We start from the raw sequence: 18,190 nt of genomic DNA, 5'->3' as shown, positions 1-18,190 counted from the left end.
GTGCCAGTGCACTCTCTGGACTCACTGCAGTGCATCCCCAGTGGTGCCAGTGCACTCTCTGGACTCACTGCAGTGCATCCCCAGTGGTGCCAGTGCACTCTCTGGACTCACTGTACTGCATCCCCAAGGTTGCCAGTGAACTCTCTGGAGTAACTGCAGTGCATCCCCAGTGGTGTCAAAGCACTCTCTGGACTCCCGGCACCGCATCCCCAGTGGTGCCAGTGCACTCTCTGGGCTCACTGCAGTGCATCCCCAGTGGTGCCAGTACACTCTCTTTACTCACTGCACTGCATCCCCAGTGGTGCCAGTGCACTCACAGGATTCACTGCACTGCATCCCCAGTGGTGCTAGTGCACTCTCTGGACTCACTGCACTGCATCCCGAGTGGTGCCAGTGCACTCTCTGGACTCACTGAAGTGCATTCTCAGTGGTGCCAGTGCACTCTGTGGACTCACTGCAGTGCATACCCATTGGTGCCAGTGCACTCTGTGGACTCACTGCAGTGCATCCCCAGTGGTGCCAGTGCACTCTCTGGACTCACTGCACTGCATCCCCAGTGGTGCCAGTGCACTCTCTGGACTCACTGCACTGCATCCCCAGTGGTGCCAGTGCACTCTCTGGACTCACTGCACTGCATCCCCAGTGGTGCCAGTGCACTCTCTGGACTCACTGTACTGCATCCCCAGTGGTGCCAGTGCACTCTCTGGACTCACTGAAGTGCATTCTCAGTGGTGCCAGTGCACTCTGTGGACTCACTGCACTGCATCCCCATTGGTGCCAGTGCACTCTCTGGACTCACTGCACTGCATCCCCAGTGGTGCCAGTGCACTCTGTGGACTCACTGCACTGCATCCCCAGTGGTGCCAGTGCACTCTCTGGACTCACTGTACTGCATCCCGAGTGGTGCCAGTGCACTCTCTGGACTCACTGCACTGCATCCCCAGTGGTGCCAGTGCACTCTCTGGACTCACTGCACTGCATCCCCAGTGGTGCCAGTGCATTCTATGGACTCACTGCACTGCATCCCCAGTGGTGCCAGTGCACTCTCTGGAGTAACTGCAGTGCATCCCCAGTGGTGCCAAAGCACTCTCTGGACACCCGGCACCGCATCCCCAGTGGTGCCAGTGCACTCTCTGCACTCACTGCACTGCATCCCCAGTGGTGCCAGTGCACTCTCTGGACTCACTGCACTGCATCCATAGTGGTGCCAGAGCACTCTCTGGACTCACTGCACTGCATCCCCAGTGGTGCCAGTGCACTCTCTGAGATCACTGTACTGCATCCCCAGTGGTGCCAGTGCACTCTCTGGACTCACTGCACTGCATCCCCAGTGGTGCCAGTGCACTCTCTGGACTCACTGCACTGCATCCCCAGTGGTGCCAGTGCACTCTCTGGACTCACTGCACTGCATCCCCAGTGGTGCCAGTGCATTCTATGGACTCACCGCACTGCATCCCCAGTGTTGCAAGTGCACTCTCTGGAGTAACTGCAGTGCATCCCCAGTGGTGCCAAAGCACTCTCTGGACACCCGGCACCACATCCCCAGTGGTGCCAGTGCACTCTCTGGACTCACTGCACTGCATCCCCAGTGGTGCCAGTGCACTCTCTGGACTCACTGCACTGCATCCCCAGTGGTGCCAGAGCACTCTCTGGACTCACTGCACTGCATCCCCAGTGGTGCCAGTGCACTCTCTGAGATCACTGTACTGCATCCCCAGTGGTGCCAGTGCACTCTCTGGACTCACTGCACTGCATCCCCAGTGGTGCCAGTGCATTCTATGGACTCACCGCACTGCATCCCCAGTGTTGCCATTGCACTCTCTGGAGTAACTGCAGTGCATCCCCAGTGGTGCCAAAGCACTCTCTGGACGCCCGGCACCGCATCCCCAGTGGTGCCAGTGCACTCTCTGGACTCACTGTACTGTATCCGCAGTGGTACCAGTGCACTCTCTGGACTCACTGCACTGCATCCCCAGTGGTGCCAGTGCACTCTCTGGACTCACTGTACTGCATCCCCAGTGGTGCCAGTGCACTCTCTGGAGTAACTGCAGTGCATCACCAGTGGTGCCAGTGCACTCTCTGGACTCACTGCACTGCATCCCCAGTGGTGCCAGTGCACTCTCTAGACTCACTGCACTGCATCCCCAGTGGAGCCAGTGCACTCTCTGGACTCACTGCACTGCATCCCCAGTGGTGCCAGAGCACTCTCTGGACTCACTGCACTGCATCCCCAGTGGTGCCAGTGCACTCTCTGGACTCACTGCACTGCATCCCCAGTGGTGCCAGTGCACACGGTGGACTCACTGCACTGCATCCCCAGTGGTGCCAGTGCACTCTCTGGACTCACTGCACTGCATCACCAGTGGTGCCAGTGCACTCTCTGGACTCACTGCACTGCATCCCCAGTGGTGCCAGCGCACTCACTGGACTCACTGCACTGCATCCCCAGTGGTGCCAGTGCACTCTCTGGACTCACTGAAGTGCATCCCCAGTGGTGCCAGTGCACTCTCTGCAGTAACTGCAGTGCATCCCCAGTGGTGCCAGTGCACTCTGTGGACTCACTCTAGTGCATCCCCAGTGGTGCCAGTGCACTCTCTGGACTCACTGCACTGCATCCCCAGTGGTGCCAGTGCGGTCTCTGGAGTCACAGCACTGCATCCCCAGTGGTGCCAGTGCAATCTCTGGACTCACTGCAGTGCATCCCCAGTGGTGCCAGTGCACCCTCTGGACTCACTGTACTGCATCCCCAGTGGTGCCAGTGCACTCTCTGGACTCACTGCACTGCATCCCCAGTGGTGCCAGTGCGCTCTCTAGAGTCACAGCACTGCATCCCCAGTGGTGCCAGTGCACTCTCTGGACTCACTGCACTGCATCCCCAGTGGTGCCAGTGCAATCTCTGGACTCACTGCACTGCATCACCAGTGGTGCCAGTGCACTCTCTGGACTCACTGTACTGCATCCCCAGTGGTGCCAGTGCACTCTCTGGACTCACTGCACTGCATCCCCAGTGGTGCCAGTGCACTCTCTGGACTCACTGCACTGCATCCCCAGTGGTGCCAGTGCACTCTCTGGACTCACTGCAGTGCATCCCCAGTGCTGCCAGTGCACTCTCTGGACTCACTGCACTGCATCCCCAGTGGTGCCAGTGCACTCTCTGCACTCACTGCACTGCATCCACAGTGGCGCCAGAGCACTCTCTGGACTCACTGCACTGCATCCCCAGTGGTGCCAGTGCACTCTCTGGACTCACTGCACTGCATCCCGAGTGGTGCCAATGCACTCTCTGGACTCACTGCACTGCATCCCCAGTGCTGCCAGTGCATTCACTGGACTCACTATACTACATCTCCAGTGGTGCCAGTGTACTCTCTGGGCTCACTGCAGTGCATCCCCAGTGGTGCCAGTGCAATCTCTGGACTCACTGCACTGCATCACCAGTGGTGCCAGTGCACTCACTGGATTCACTGCACTGCATCCCCAGTGGTACCAGTGCGCTCTCTGGACTCACGGCAGTGCATCCCCAGTGCTGCCAGTGCACTCTCTGGACTCACTGCACTGCATCCCCAGTGGTGCCAGTGCACTCTCTGGACTCACTGCACTGCATCCCCAGTGGTGCCAGTGCACTCTCTGGACTCACTGCACTGCATCCCCAGTGGTGCCAGTGCAATCTCTGGACTCACTGCACTGCATCACCAGTGGTGCCAGTGCACTCTCTGGACTCACTGTACTGCATCCCCAGTGGTGCCAGTGCACTCTCTGGACTCACTGCACTGCATCCCCAGTGGTGCCAGTGCACTCTCTGGACTCACTGCACTGCATCCCCAGTGGTGCCAGTGCACTCTCTGGACTCACTGCAGTGCATCCCCAGTGCTGCCAGTGCACTCTCTGGACTCACTGCACTGCATCCCCAGTGGTGCCAGTGCACTCTCTGCACTCACTGCACTGCATCCACAGTGGCGCCAGAGCACTCTCTGGACTCACTGCACTGCATCCCCAGTGGTGCCAGTGCACTCTCTGGACTCACTGCACTGCATCCCGAGTGGTGCCAATGCACTCTCTGGACTCACTGCACTGCATCCCCAGTGCTGCCAGTGCATTCACTGGACTCACTGTACTACATCTCCAGTGGTGCCAGTGTACTCTCTGGGCTCACTGCAGTGCATCCCCAGTGGTGCCAGTGCAATCTCTGGACTCACTGCACTGCATCACCAGTGGTGCCAGTGCACTCACTGGATTCACTGCACTGCATCCCCAGTGGTACCAGTGCGCTCTCTGGACTCACTGCAGTGCATCCCCAGTGCTGCCAGTGCACTCTCTGGACTCACTGCACTGCATCCCCAGTGGTGCCAGTGCACTCTCTGGACTCACTGCACTGCATCCCCAGTGGTGCCAGTGCACTCTCTGGACTCACTGCAGTGCATCCCCAGTGTTGCCAGAGCACTCTCTGGACTCACTGCAGTGCATCCCCAGTGGTGCCAGTGCACTCTGTGGACTCACTGCACTGCATCCCCAGTGGTGCCAGTGCACTCTCTGGACTCACTGCACTGCATCCCGAGTGGTGCCAATGCACTCTCTGGACTCACTGCACTGCATCCCCAGTGCTGCCAGTGCACTCTCTGGACTTACTGCACTGCATCACCAGTGGTGCAAGTGCACTCACTGGATTCACTGCACTGCATCCCCAGTGGTGCCAGTGCACTCTCTGGACTCACTGCAGGGCATCCCCAGTGGTGCCAGTGCACTCTCTGGACTCACTGAAATGCATTCTCAGTGGTGCCAGTACACTCTCTGGACTCACTGCAGTGCATCCCCAGTGGTGCCAGTGCACTCACTGGACTCACTGCACTGCATCCCCAGTGGTGCCAGTGCACTCTCTGGACTCACTGCAGGGCATCCCCAGTGGTGCCAGTGCACTCTCTAGACTCACTGCACCGCATCCCCAGTGGTGATATTGCACTCTCTGGAGTCGCTGCGCTGCATCTCCAGTGGTGGCAGTGCACTCTCTGGACTCACTGCAGTGCATCCCCAGTGTTGCCTGTGCACTCTCTGGAGTAACTGCAGTGCATCCCCAGTGGGGCCAGTGCACTCTCTGGACTCACTGAAGTGCATCCCCAGTGGTGCCAGTGCACTCTGTGGACTCACTGCACTGCATCCCCATTGGTGCCAGTGCACTCTCTGGACTCACTGCACTGCATCCCCAGTGGTGCCAGTGCACTCTGTGGACTCACTGCACTGCATCCCCAGTGGTGCCAGTGCACTCTCTGGACTCACTGTACTGCATCCCGAGTGGTGCCAGTGCACTCTCTGGACTCACTGCACTGCATCCCCAGTGGTGCCAGTGCACTCTCTGGACTCACTGCACTGCATCCCCAGTGGTGCCAGTGCATTCTATGGACTCACTGCACTGCATCCCCAGTGGTGCCAGTGCACTCTCTGGAGTAACTGCAGTGCATCCCCAGTGGTGCCAAAGCACTCTCTGGACACCCGGCACCGCATCCCCAGTGGTGCCAGTGCACTCTCTGCACTCACTGCACTGCATCCCCAGTGGTGCCAGTGCACTCTCTGGACTCACTGCACTGCATCCCCAGTGGTGCCAGAGCACTCTCTGGACTCACTGCACTGCATCCCCAGTGGTGCCAGTGCACTCTCTGAGATCACTGTACTGCATCCCCAGTGGTGCCAGTGCACTCTCTGGACTCACTGCACTGCATCCCCAGTGGTGCCAGTGCACTCTCTGGACTCACTGCACTGCATCCCCAGTGGTGCCAGTGCACTCTCTGGACTCACTGCACTGCATCCCCAGTGGTGCCAGTGCACTCTCTGGACTCACTGCACTGCATCCCCAGTGGTGCCAGTGCACTCTCTGGACTCACTGCACTGCATCCCCAGTGGTGCCAGTGCACTCTCTGGACTCACTGCACTGCATCCCCAGTGGTGCCAGTGCATTCTATGGACTCACCGCACTGCATCCCCAGTGTTGCAAGTGCACTCTCTGGAGTAACTGCAGTGCATCCCCAGTGGTGCCAAAGCACTCTCTGGACACCCGGCACCACATCCACAGTGGTGCCAGTGCACTCTCTGGACTCACTGCACTGCATCCCCAGTGGTGTCAGTGCACTCTCTGGACTCACTGCACTGCATCCCCAGTGGTGCCAGAGCACTCTCTGGACTCACTGCACTGCATCCCCAGTGGTGCCAGTGCACTCTCTGAGATCACTGTACTGCATCCCCAGTGGTGCCAGTGCACTCTCTGGACTCACTGCACTGCATCCCCAGTGGTGCCAGTGCATTCTATGGACTCACCGCACTGCATCCCCAGTGTTGCCATTGCACTCTCTGGAGTAACTGCAGTGCATCCCCAGTGGTGCCAAAGCACTCTCTGGACACCCGGCACCGCATCCCCAGTGGTGCCAGTGCACTCTCTGGATTCACTGCACTGCATCCCCATTGGTGGCAGTGCACTCTCTGGACTCACTGCACTGCATCCCCAGTGGTGCCAGAGCACTCTCTGGACTCACTGCACTGCATCCCCAGTGGTGCCAGTGCACTCTCTGGACTCACTGTACTGTATCCGCAGTGGTACCAGTGCACTCTCTGGACTCACTGCACTGCATCCCCAGTGGTGCCAGTGCACTCTCTGGACTCACTGTACTGCATCCCCAGTGGTGCCAGTGCACTCTCTGGAGTAACTGCAGTGCATCACCAGTGGTGCCAGTGCACTCTCTGGACTCACTGCACTGCATCCCCAGTGGTGCCAGTGCACTCTCTAGACTCACTGCACTGCATCCCCAGTGGAGCCAGTGCACTCTCTGGACTCACTGCACTGCATCCCCAGTGGTGCCAGAGCACTCTCTGGACTCACTGCACTGCATCCCCAGTGGTGCCAGTGCACACGGTGGACTCACTGCACTGCATCCCCAGTGGTGCCAGTGCACTCTCTGGACTCACTGCACTGCATCACCAGTGGTGCCAGTGCACTCTCTGGACTCACTGCACTGCATCCCCAGTGGTGCCAGTGCACTCACTGGACTCACTGCACTGCATCCCCAGTGGTGCCAGTGCACTCTCTGGACTCACTGCAGTGCATCCCCAGTGGTGCCAGTGCACTCTGTGGACTCACTGCAGTGCATCCCCAGTGGTGCCAGTGCACTCTCTGGACTCACTGCACTGCATCCCCAGTGGTGCCAGTGCGGTCTCTGGAGTCACAGCACTGCATCCCCAGTGGTGCCAGTGCAATCTCTGGACTCACTGCAGTGCATCCCCAGTGGTGCCAGTGCACCCTCTGGACTCACTGAAGTGCATCCCCAGTGGTGCCAGTGCACTCTCTGGACTCACTGTACTGTATCCGCAGTGGTACCAGTGCACTCTCTGGACTCACTGCACTGCATCCCCAGTGGTGCCAGTGCACTCTCTGGACTCACTGTACTGCATCCCCAGTGGTGCCAGTGCACTCTCTGGAGTAACTGCAGTGCATCACCAGTGGTGCCAGTGCACTCTCTGGACTCACTGCACTGCATCCCCAGTGGTGCCAGTGCACTCTCTAGACTCACTGCACTGCATCCCCAGTGGAGCCAGTGCACTCTCTGGACTCACTGCACTGCATCCCCAGTGGTGCCATAGCACTCTCTGGACTCACTGCACTGCATCCCCAGTGGTGCCAGTGCACACGGTGGACTCACTGCACTGCATCCCCAGTGGTGCCAGTGCACTCTCTGGACTCACTGCACTGCATCACCAGTGGTGCCAGTGCACTCTCTGGACTCACTGCACTGCATCCCCAGTGGTGCCAGTGCACTCACTGGACTCACTGCACTGCATCCCCAGTGGTGCCAGTGCACTCTCTGGACTCACTGAAGTGCATCCCCAGTGGTGCCAGTGCACTCTCTGGACTCACTGCAGTGCATCCCCAGTGGTGCCAGTGCACTCTGTGGACTCACTGCAGTGCATCCCCAGTGGTGCCAGTGCACTCTCTGGACTCACTGCACTGCATCCCCAGTGGTGCCAGTGCGGTCTCTGGAGTCACAGCACTGCATCCCCAGTGGTGCCAGTGCAATCTCTGGACTCACTGCAGTGCATCCTCAGTGGTGCCAGTGCACCCTCTGGACTCACTGAAGTGCATCCCCAGTGGTGCCAGTGCACTCTCTGGACTCACTGCACTGCATCCCCAGTGGTGCCAGTGCGCTCTCTAGAGTCACAGCACTGCATCCCCAGTGGTGCCAGTGCACTCTCTGGACTCACTGCACTGCATCCCCAGTGGTGCCAGTGCACTCTCTGGACTCACTGTACTGCATCTCCAGTGGTGCCAGTGCACTCTCTGCACTCACTGCACTGCATCCACAGTGGTGCCAGTGCACTCTGTGGACTCACTGCACTGCATCCCCAGTGGTGCCAGTGCACTCTCTGGACTCACTGCACTGCATCCCGAGTGGTGCCAATGCACTCTCTGGACTCACTGCACTGCATCCCCAGTGCTGCCAGTGCATTCACTGGACTCACTGTACTACATCTCCAGTGGTGCCAGTGCACTCTCTGGGCTCACTGCAGTGCATCCCCAGTGGTGCCAGTGCACTCTCTGGACTCACTGCACTGCATCACCAGTGGTGCCAGTGCACTCACAGGATTCACTGCACTGCATCCCCAGTGGTACCAGTGCGCTCTCTGGACTCACTGCAGTGCATCCCCAGTGCTGCCAGTGCACTCTCTGGACTCACTGCACTGCATCCCCAGTGGTGCCAGTGCACTCTCTGGACTCACTGCACTGCATCCCCAGTGGTGCCAGTGCACTCTCTGGACTCACTGCAGTGCATCCCCAGTGTTGCCAGAGCACTCTCTGGACTCACTGCACTGCATCCCCAGTGGTGCCAGTGCACTCTGTGGACTCACTGCACTGCATCCCCAGTGGTGCCAGTGCACTCTCTGGACTCACTGCACTGCATCCGGAGTGGTGCCAATGCACTCTCTGGACTCACTGCACTGCATCCCCAGTGCTGCCAGTGCATTCACTGTACTCATTGCACTGCATCTCCAGTGGTGCCAGTGCACTCTCTGGGCTCACTGCACTGCATCCCCAGTGGTGCCAGTGCACTCTCTAGACTCACTGCACCTCATCCCCAGTGGTGATATTGCACTCTCTGGAGTCGCTGCGCTGCATCTCCAGTGGTGGCAGTGCACTCTCTGGACTCACTGCACTGCATCCCCAGTGTTGCCTGTGCACTCTCTGGAGTAACTGCAGTGCATCCCCAGTGGGGCCAGTGCACTCTCTGGACTCACTGAAGTGCATCCCCAGTGGTGCCAGTGCACTCTGTGGACTCACTGCAGTGCATCCCCAGTGGTACCAGTGCGCTCTCTGGACTCACTGCAGTGCATCCCCAGTGCTGCCAGTGCACTCTCTGGACTCACTGCACTGCATCACCAGTGGTGCCAGTGCACTCACTTGATTCACTGCACTGCATCCCCAGTGGTACCAGTGCGCTCTCTGGACTCACTGCAGTGCATCCCCAGTGCTGCCAGTGCACTCTCTGGACTCACTGCACTGCATCCCCAGTGGTGCCAGTGCACTCTCTGGACTCACTGCACTGCATCACCAGTGGTGCCAGTGCACTCTCTGGACTCACTGCAGTGCATCCCCAGTGTTGCCAGAGCACTCTCTGGACTCACTGCACTGCATCCCCAGTGGTGCCAGTGCACTCTGTGGACTCACTGCAGTGCATCCCCAGTGGTGCCAGTGCACTCTCTGGACTCACTGCACTGCATCCCGAGTGGTGCCAATGCACTCTCTGGACTCACTGCACTGCATCCCCAGTGCTGCCAGTGCATTCACTGTACTCATTGCACTGCATCTCCAGTGGTGCCAGTGCACTCTCTGGGCTCACTGCAGTGCATCCCCAGTGGTGCCAGTGCACTCTCTGGACTCACTGCACTGCATCACCAGTGGTGCCAGTGCACTCACTGGATTCACTGCACTGCATCCCCAGTGGTGCCAGTGCACTCCCTGGACTCACTGTACTGCATCCTGAGTGGTCCCAGTGCACTCTCTAGACTCACTGCACCGCATCCCCAGTGTTGATATTGCACTCTCTGGAGTCGCTGCGCTGCATCTCCAGTGGTGGCAGTGCACTCTCTGGACTCACTGCACTGCATCCCCAGTGTTGCCTGTGCACTCTCTGGAGTAACTGCAGTGCATCCCCAGTGGGGCCAGTGCACTCTCTGGACTCACTGAAGTGCATCCCCAGTGGTGCCAGTGAACTCTGTGGACTCACTGCACTGCATCCCCAGTGGTACCAGTGCGCTCTCTGGACTCACTGCAGTGCATCCCCAGTGCTGCCAGTGCACTCTCTGGACTCACTGCACTGCATCCACAGTGGTGCCAGTGCACTCTGTGGACTCACTGCACTGCATCCCCAGTGGTGCCAGTGCACTCTCTGGACTCACTGTACTGCATCCCCAGTGGTTCCAGTGCACTCTCTGGACTCACTGCAGTGCATCCCCAGTGGTGCCAGTGCACTCTGTGGACTCACTGCAGTGCATCCCCAGTGGTGCCAGTGCACTCTCTGGACTCACTGCACTGCATCTCCAGTGGTGCCAATGCACTCTCTGGACTCACTGCAGGGCATCCCCAGTGGTGCCAGTGCACTCTCTGGACTCACTGCACTGCATCCCCAGTGGCTCCAGTGCATTCACTGGACTCACTGTACTGAATCTCCAGTGGTGCCAGTGCACTCTCTGGACTCACTGCACTGCATCACCAGTGGTGCCAGTGCACTCACTGGATTCACTGCACTGCATCCCCAGTGGTGCCAGTGCACTCTCTGGACTCACTGCAGGGCATCCCCAGTGGTGCCAGTGCACTCTCTGGACTCACTGAAGTGCATCCCCAGTGGTGCCAGTGCACTCTCTGGACTCACTGCAGTGCATCCCCAGTGGTGCCAGTGCACTCACTGCACTCACTGCACTGCATCCCCAGTGGTGCCAGTGCACTCTCTGGACTCAGTGCAGGGCATCCCCAGTGGTGCCAGTGCACTCTCTGGACTCACTGAAGGGCATTCTTAGTGGTGCCAGTGCACTCTCCGGACTCACTGCAGTGCATCCCCTGTGGTGCCAGTACACTCACTGGACTGACTGCACTGCATCCCCAGTGGTGCCAGTGCACTCTCTGGACTCACTGCACTGCATCCTTATTGGTGCCAGTGCATTCTCTGGACTCACCGCACTGCACCCTGAGTGGTGCCAGTGCACTCTCTGGACTCACTGCACCGCATCCCCAGTGGTGCCAGTGCACTCTCTGGAGTAACTGCAGCGCATCACCAGTGGTGCCAGTGCACTCTCTGGACTCATTGCACTGCACCCCCAGTGGTGCCAGTGCACTCTCTGGACTCACTGCAGTGCATCCCCAGTAGTGCCAGTGCACTCTCTGCACTCACTTCACTGCACCCCAGTGGTGCCAGTGCACTCTCTGGACTCACTGCACTGCATCACCAGTGGTGCCAGAGCACTCTCTGGACTCACTGCACTGCATCCCCAGTGCTGCCTGTGCACTCTCTGGACTCACTGCACTGCATCCCCAGTGGTGCCAGTGCACTCTCTGGACTCACTGCACTGCATCCCCAGTGGTGCCAGTGCACTCTCTGGACTCACTGCACTGCATCCCCAGTGGTGCCAGTGCACTCTCTGCACTCACTGCACTGCATCCCCAGTGGTGCCAGTGCACTCACTGGACTCACTGCACTGCATCCCCAGTGGTGCCAGTGCACTCTCTGGACTCACTGAAGTGCATCCCCAGTGGTGCCAGTGCACTCTCTGGACTCACTGCAGTGCATCCCCAGTGGTGCCAGTGCACTCTCTGGACTCACTGCAGTGCATCCCCAGTGGTGCCAGTGCACTCTCTGGACTCACTGCACTGCATCCCCAGTGGTGCCAGTGCGGTCTCTGGAGTCACAGCACTGCATCCCCAGTGGTGCCAGTGCAATCTCTGGACTCACTGCAGTGCATCCCCAGTGGTGCCAGTGCACCCTCTGGACTCACTGAAGTGCATCCCCAGTGGTGCCAGTGCACTCTCTGGACTCACTGCACTGCATCCCCAGTGGTGCCAGTGCACTCTCTGGACTCACTGTACTGTATCCGCAGTGGTACCAGTGCACTCTCTGGACTCACTGTACTGCATCCCCAGTGGTGCCAGTGCACTCTCTGGAGTAACTGCAGTGCATCACCAGTGGTGCCAGTGCACTCTCTGGACTCACTGCACTGCATCCCCAGTGGTGCCAGTGCACTCTCTAGACTCACTGCACTGCATCCCCAGTGGAGCCAGTGCACTCTCTGGACTCACTGCACTGCATCCCCAGTGGTGCCATAGCACTCTCTGGAGTCACTGCACTGCATCCCCAGTGGTGCCAGTGCACACGGTGGACTCACTGCACTGCATCCCCAGTGGTGCCAGTGCACTCTCTGGACTCACTGCACTGCATCACCAGTGGTGCCAGTGCACTCTCTGGACTCACTGCACTGCATCCCCAGTGGTGCCAGTGCACTCACTGGACTCACTGCACTGCATCCCCAGTGGTGCCAGTGCACTCTCTGGACTCACTGCAGTGCATCCCCAGTGGTGCCAGTGCACTCTCTGGACTCACTGCACTGCATCCCCAGTGGTGCCAGTGCACTCTGTGGACTCACTGCAGTGCATCCCCAGTGGTGCCAGTGCACTCTCTGGACTCACTGCACTGCATCCCCAGTGGTGCCAGTGCGTTCTCTGGAGTCACAGCACTGCATCCCCAGTGGTGCCAGTGCAATCTCTGGACTCACTGCAGTGCATCCTCAGTGGTGCCAGTGCACCCTCTGGACTCACTGAAGTGCATCCCCAGTGGTGCCAGTGCGCTCTCTAGAGTCACAGCACTGCATCCCCAGTGGTGCCAGTGCACTCTCTGGACTCACTGCACTGCATCCCCAGTGGTGCCAGTGCAATCTCTGGACTCACTGCACTGCATCACCAGTGGTGCCAGTGCACTCTCTGGACTCACTGTACTGCATCTCCAGTGGTGCCAGTGCACTCTCTGGACTCACTGCAGGGCATCCCCAGTGGTGCCAGTGCACTCTCTGGACTCACTGAAGTGCATTCTCAGTGGTGCCAGTACACTCTCTGGACTCACTGCAGTGCATCCCCAGTGGTGCCAGTGCACTCACTGGACTCACTGCACTGCATCCCCAGTGGTGCCAGTGCACTCTCTGGAGTCACTGCAGGGCATCCCCAGTGGTGCCAGTGCACTCTCTAGACTCACTGCACCGCATCCCCAGTGGTGATATTGCACTCTCTGGAGTCGCTGCGCTGCATCTCCAGTGGTGGCAGTGCACTCTCTGGACTCACTGCACTGCATCCCCAGTGTTGCCTGTGCACTCTCTGGAGTAACTGCAGTGCATCCCCAGTGGGGCCAGTGCACTCTCTGGACTCACTGAAGTGCATCCCCAGTGGTGCCAGTGCACTCTGTGGACTCACTGCACTGCATCCCCAGTGGTACCAGTGCGCTCTCTGGACTCACTGCAGTGCATCCCCAGTGCTGCCAGTGCACTCTCTGGACTCACTGCACTGCATCACCAGTGGTGCCAGTGCACTCACTGGATTCACTGCACTGCATCCCCAGTGGTACCAGTGCGCTCTCTGGACTCACTGCAGTGCATCCCCAGTGCTGCCAGTGCACTCTCTGGACTCACTGCACTGCATCCCCAGTGGTGCCAGTGCACTCTCTGGACTCACTGCACTGCATCCCCAGTGGTGCCAGTGCACTCTCTGGACTCACTGCAGTGCATCCCCAGTGTTGCCAGAGCACTCTCTGGACTCACTGCACTGCATCCCCAGTGGTGCCAGTGCACTCTGTGGACTCACTGCAGTGCATCCCCAGTGGTGCCAGTGCACTCTCTGGACTCACTGCACTGCATCCCGAGTGGTGCCAATGCACTCTCTGGACTCACTGCACTGCATCCCCAGTGCTGCCAGTGCATTCACTGTACTCATTGCACTGCATCTCCAGTGGTGCCAGTGCACTCTCTGGGCTCACTGCAGTGCATCCCCAGTGGTGCCAGTGCACTCTCTGGACTCACTGCACTGCATCACCACTGGTGCCAGTGCACTCACTGGATTCACTGCACTGCATCCCCAGTGGTGCCAGTGCACTCCCTGGACTCACTGTACTGCATCCCCAGTGGTGCCAGTGCACTCTCTAGACTCACTGCACCGCATCCCCAGTGGTGATATTGCACTCTCTGGAGTCGCTGCGCTGCATCTCCAGTGGTGGCAGTGCACTCTCTGGACTCACTGCACTGCATCCCCAGTGTTGCCTGTGCACTCTCTGGAGTAACTGCAGTGCATCCCCAGTGGGGCCAGTGCACTCTCTGGACTCACTGCACTGCATCCCCAGTGGTGCCAGAGCACTCTCTGGACTCACTGCACTGCATCCCCAGTGGTGCCAGTGCACTCTCTGAGATCACTGTACTGCATCCCCAGTGGTGCCAGTGCACTCTCTGGACTCACTGCACTGCATCCCCAGTGGTGCCAGTGCACTCTCTGGACTCACTGCACTGCATCCCCAGTGGTGCCAGTGCACTCTCTGGACTCACTGCACTGCATCCCCAGTGGTGGCAGTGCACTCTCTGGACTCACTGCACTGCATCCCCAGTGGTGCCAGTGCACTCTCTGGACTCACTGCACTGCATCCCCAGTGGTGCCAGTGCACTCTCTGGACTCACTGCACTGCATCCCCAGTGGTGCCAGTGCATTCTATGGACTCACCGCACTGCATCCCCAGTGTTGCAAGTGCACTCTCTGGAGTAACTGCAGTGCATCCCCAGTGGTGCCAAAGCACTCTCTGGACACCCGGCACCACATCCCCAGTGGTGCCAGTGCACTCTCTGGACTCACTGCACTGCATCCCCAGTGGTGTCAGTGCACTCTCTGGACTCACTGCACTGCATCCCCAGTGGTGCCAGAGCACTCTCTGGACTCACTGCACTGCATCCCCAGTGGTGCCAGTGCACTCTCTGAGATCACTGTACTGCATCCCCAGTGGTGCCAGTGCACTCTCTGGACTCACTGCACTGCATCCCCAGTGGTGCCAGTGCATTCTATGGACTCACCGCACTGCATCCCCAGTGTTGCCATTGCACTCTCTGGAGTAACTGCAGTGCATCCCCAGTGGTGCCAAAGCACTCTCTGGACACCCGGCACCGCATCCCCAGTGGTGCCAGTGCACTCTCTGGATTCACTGCACTGCATCCCCATTGGTGGCAGTGCACTCTCTGGACTCACTGCACTGCATCCCCAGTGGTGCCAGAGCACTCTCTGGACTCACTGCACTGCATCCCCAGTGGTGCCAGTGCACTCTCTGGACTCACTGTACTGTATCCGCAGTGGTACCAGTGCACTCTCTGGACTCACTGCACTGCATCCCCAGTGGTGCCAGTGCACTCTCTGGACTCACTGCACTGCATCACCAGTGGTACCAGTGCGCTCTCTGGACTCACTGCAGTGCATCCCCAGTGCTGCCAGTGCACTCTCTGGACTCACTGCACTGCATCCACAGTGGTGCCAGTGCACTCTGTGGACTCACTGCACTGCATCCCCAGTGGTGCCAGTGCACTCTCTGGACTCACTGTACTGCATCCCCAGTGGTTCCAGTGCACTCTCTGGACTCACTGCAGTGCATCCCCAGTGGTGCCAGTGCACTCTGTGGACTCACTGCAGTGCATCCCCAGTGGTGCCAGTGCACTCTCTGGACTCACTGCACTGCATCTCCAGTGGTGCCAATGCACTCTCTGGACTCACTGCAGGGCATCCCCAGTGGTGCCAGTGCACTCTCTGGACTCACTGCACTGCATCCCCAGTGGCTCCAGTGCATTCACTGGACTCACTGTACTGAATCTCCAGTGGTGCCAGTGCACTCTCTGGACTCACTGCACTGCATCACCAGTGGTGCCAGTGCACTCACTGGATTCACTGCACTGCATCCCCAGTGGTGCCAGTGCACTCTCTGGACTCACTGCAGGGCATCCCCAGTGGTGCCAGTGCACTCTCTGGACTCACTGAAGTGCATCCCCAGTGGTGCCAGTGCACTCTCTGGACTCACTGCAGTGCATCCCCAGTGGTGCCAGTGCACTCACTGCACTCACTGCACTGCATCCCCAGTGGTGCCAGTGCACTCTCTGGACTCAGTGCAGGGCATCCCCAGTGGTGCCAGTGCACTCTCTGGACTCACTGAAGGGCATTCTTAGTGGTGCCAGTGCACTCTCCGGACTCACTGCAGTGCATCCCCTGTGGTGCCAGTACACTCACTGGACTGACTGCACTGCATCCCCAGTGGTGCCAGTGCACTCTCTGGAGTAACTGCAGTGCATCACCAGTGGTGCCAGTGCACTCTCTGGACTCATTGCACTGCACCCCCAGTGGTGCCAGTGCACTCTCTGGACTCACTGCAGTGCATCCCCAGTAGTGCCAGTGCACTCTCTGGACTCACTTCACTGCACCCCAGTGGTGCCAGTGCACTCTCTGGACTCACTGCACTGCATCACCAGTGGTGCCAGAGCACTCTCTGGACTCACTGCACTGCATCCCCAGTGCTGCCTGTGCACTCTCTGGACTCACTGCACTGCATCCCCAGTGGTGCCAGTGCACTCTCTGGACTCACTGCACTGCATCCCCAGTGGTGCCAGTGCACTCTCTGGACTCACTGCACTGCATCCCCAGTGGTGCCAGTGCACTCTCTGCACTCACTGCACTGCATCCCCAGTGGTGCCAGTGCACTCACTGGACTCACTGCACTGCATCCCCAGTGGTGCCAGTGCACTCTCTGGACTCACTGAAGTGCATCCCCAGTGGTGCCAGTGCACTCTCTGGACTCACTGCAGTGCATCCCCAGTGGTGCCAGTGCACTCTGTGGACTCACTGCAGTGCATCCCCAGTGGTGCCAGTGCATTCTCTGGACTCACTGCACTGCATCCCCAGTGGTGCCAGTGCGGTCTCTGGAGTCACAGCACTGCATCCCCAGTGGTGCCAGTGCAATCTCTGGACTCACTGCAGTGCATCCCCAGTGGTGCCAGTGCACCCTCTGGACTCACTGAAGTGCATCCCCAGTGGTGCCAGTGCACTCTCTGGACTCACTGCACTGCATTCCCAGTGGTGCCAGTGCACTCTCTGGACTCACTGTACTGTATCCGCAGTGGTACCAGTGCACTCTCTGGACTCACTGCACTGCATCCCCAGTGGTGCCAGTGCACTCTCTGGACTCACTGTACTGCATCCCCAGTGGTGCCAGTGCACTCTCTGGAGTAACTGCACTGCATCCCCAGTGGTGCCAGTGCACTCTCTGGACTCACTGCACTGCATCCCCAGTGGTGCCAGTGCACTCTCTAGACTCACTGCACTGCATCCCCAGTGGAGCCAGTGCACTCTCTGGACTCACTGCACTGCATCCCCAGTGGTGCCATAGCACTCTCTGGAGTCACTGCACTGCATCCCCAGTGGTGCCAGTGCACACGGTGGACTCACTGCACTGCATCCCCAGTGGTGCCAGTGCACTCTCTGGACTCACTGCACTGCATCACCAGTGGTGCCAGTGCACTCTCTGGACTCACTGCACTGCATCCCCAGTGGTGCCAGTGCACTCACTGGACTCACTGCACTGCATCCCCAGTGGTGCCAGTGCACTCTCTGGACTCACTGAAGTGCATCACCAGTGGTGCCAGTGCACTCTCTGGACTCACTGCAGTGCATCCCCAGTGGTGCCAGTGCACTCTGTGGACTCACTGCAGTGCATCCCCAGTGGTGCCAGTGCACTCTCTGGACTCACTGCACTGCATCCCCAGTGGTGCCAGTGCGGTCTCTGGAGTCACAGCACTGCATCCCCAGTGGTGCCAGTGCAATCTCTGGACTCACTGCAGTGCATCCTCAGTGGTGCCAGTGCACCCTCTGGACTCACTGAAGTGCATCCCCAGTGGTGCCAGTGCGCTCTCTAGAGTCACAGCACTGCATCCCCAGTGGTGCCAGTGCACTCTCTGGACTCACTGCACTGCATCCCCAGTGGTGCCAGTGCAATCTCTGGACTCACTGCACTGCATCCCCAGTGGTGCCAGTGCACTCTCTGGACTCACTGTACTGCATCTCCAGTGGTGCCAGTGCACTCTCTGGACTCACTGCACTGCATCCCCAGTGGTG

General features: G+C 59.1%; 1 protein-coding gene and 1 long non-coding RNA gene across 2 annotated transcripts in view; both read left to right on the top strand.

Moving 5' to 3' along the window:
* The window catches only part of LOC308185588 (uncharacterized protein), a 511,248-nt gene that overhangs the window by 128,739 nt on the left and 364,319 nt on the right, over positions 1 to 18,190 (top strand). The window lies entirely within an intron of this gene.
* LOC308185589 overlaps positions 1 to 18,190 on the top strand; it is a 656,808-nt gene that overhangs the window by 569,844 nt on the left and 68,774 nt on the right. The window lies entirely within an intron of this gene.

This window comes from Anser brachyrhynchus (assembly GCF_964034855.1).
Source record: "Anser brachyrhynchus genome assembly, chromosome: Z".
Classification (NCBI taxonomy): Eukaryota; Metazoa; Chordata; class Aves; order Anseriformes; family Anatidae; genus Anser; species Anser brachyrhynchus.
Note: the sequence above shows the minus strand (reverse complement) of the source record. Positions and strands in the feature narration are given on the sequence as shown.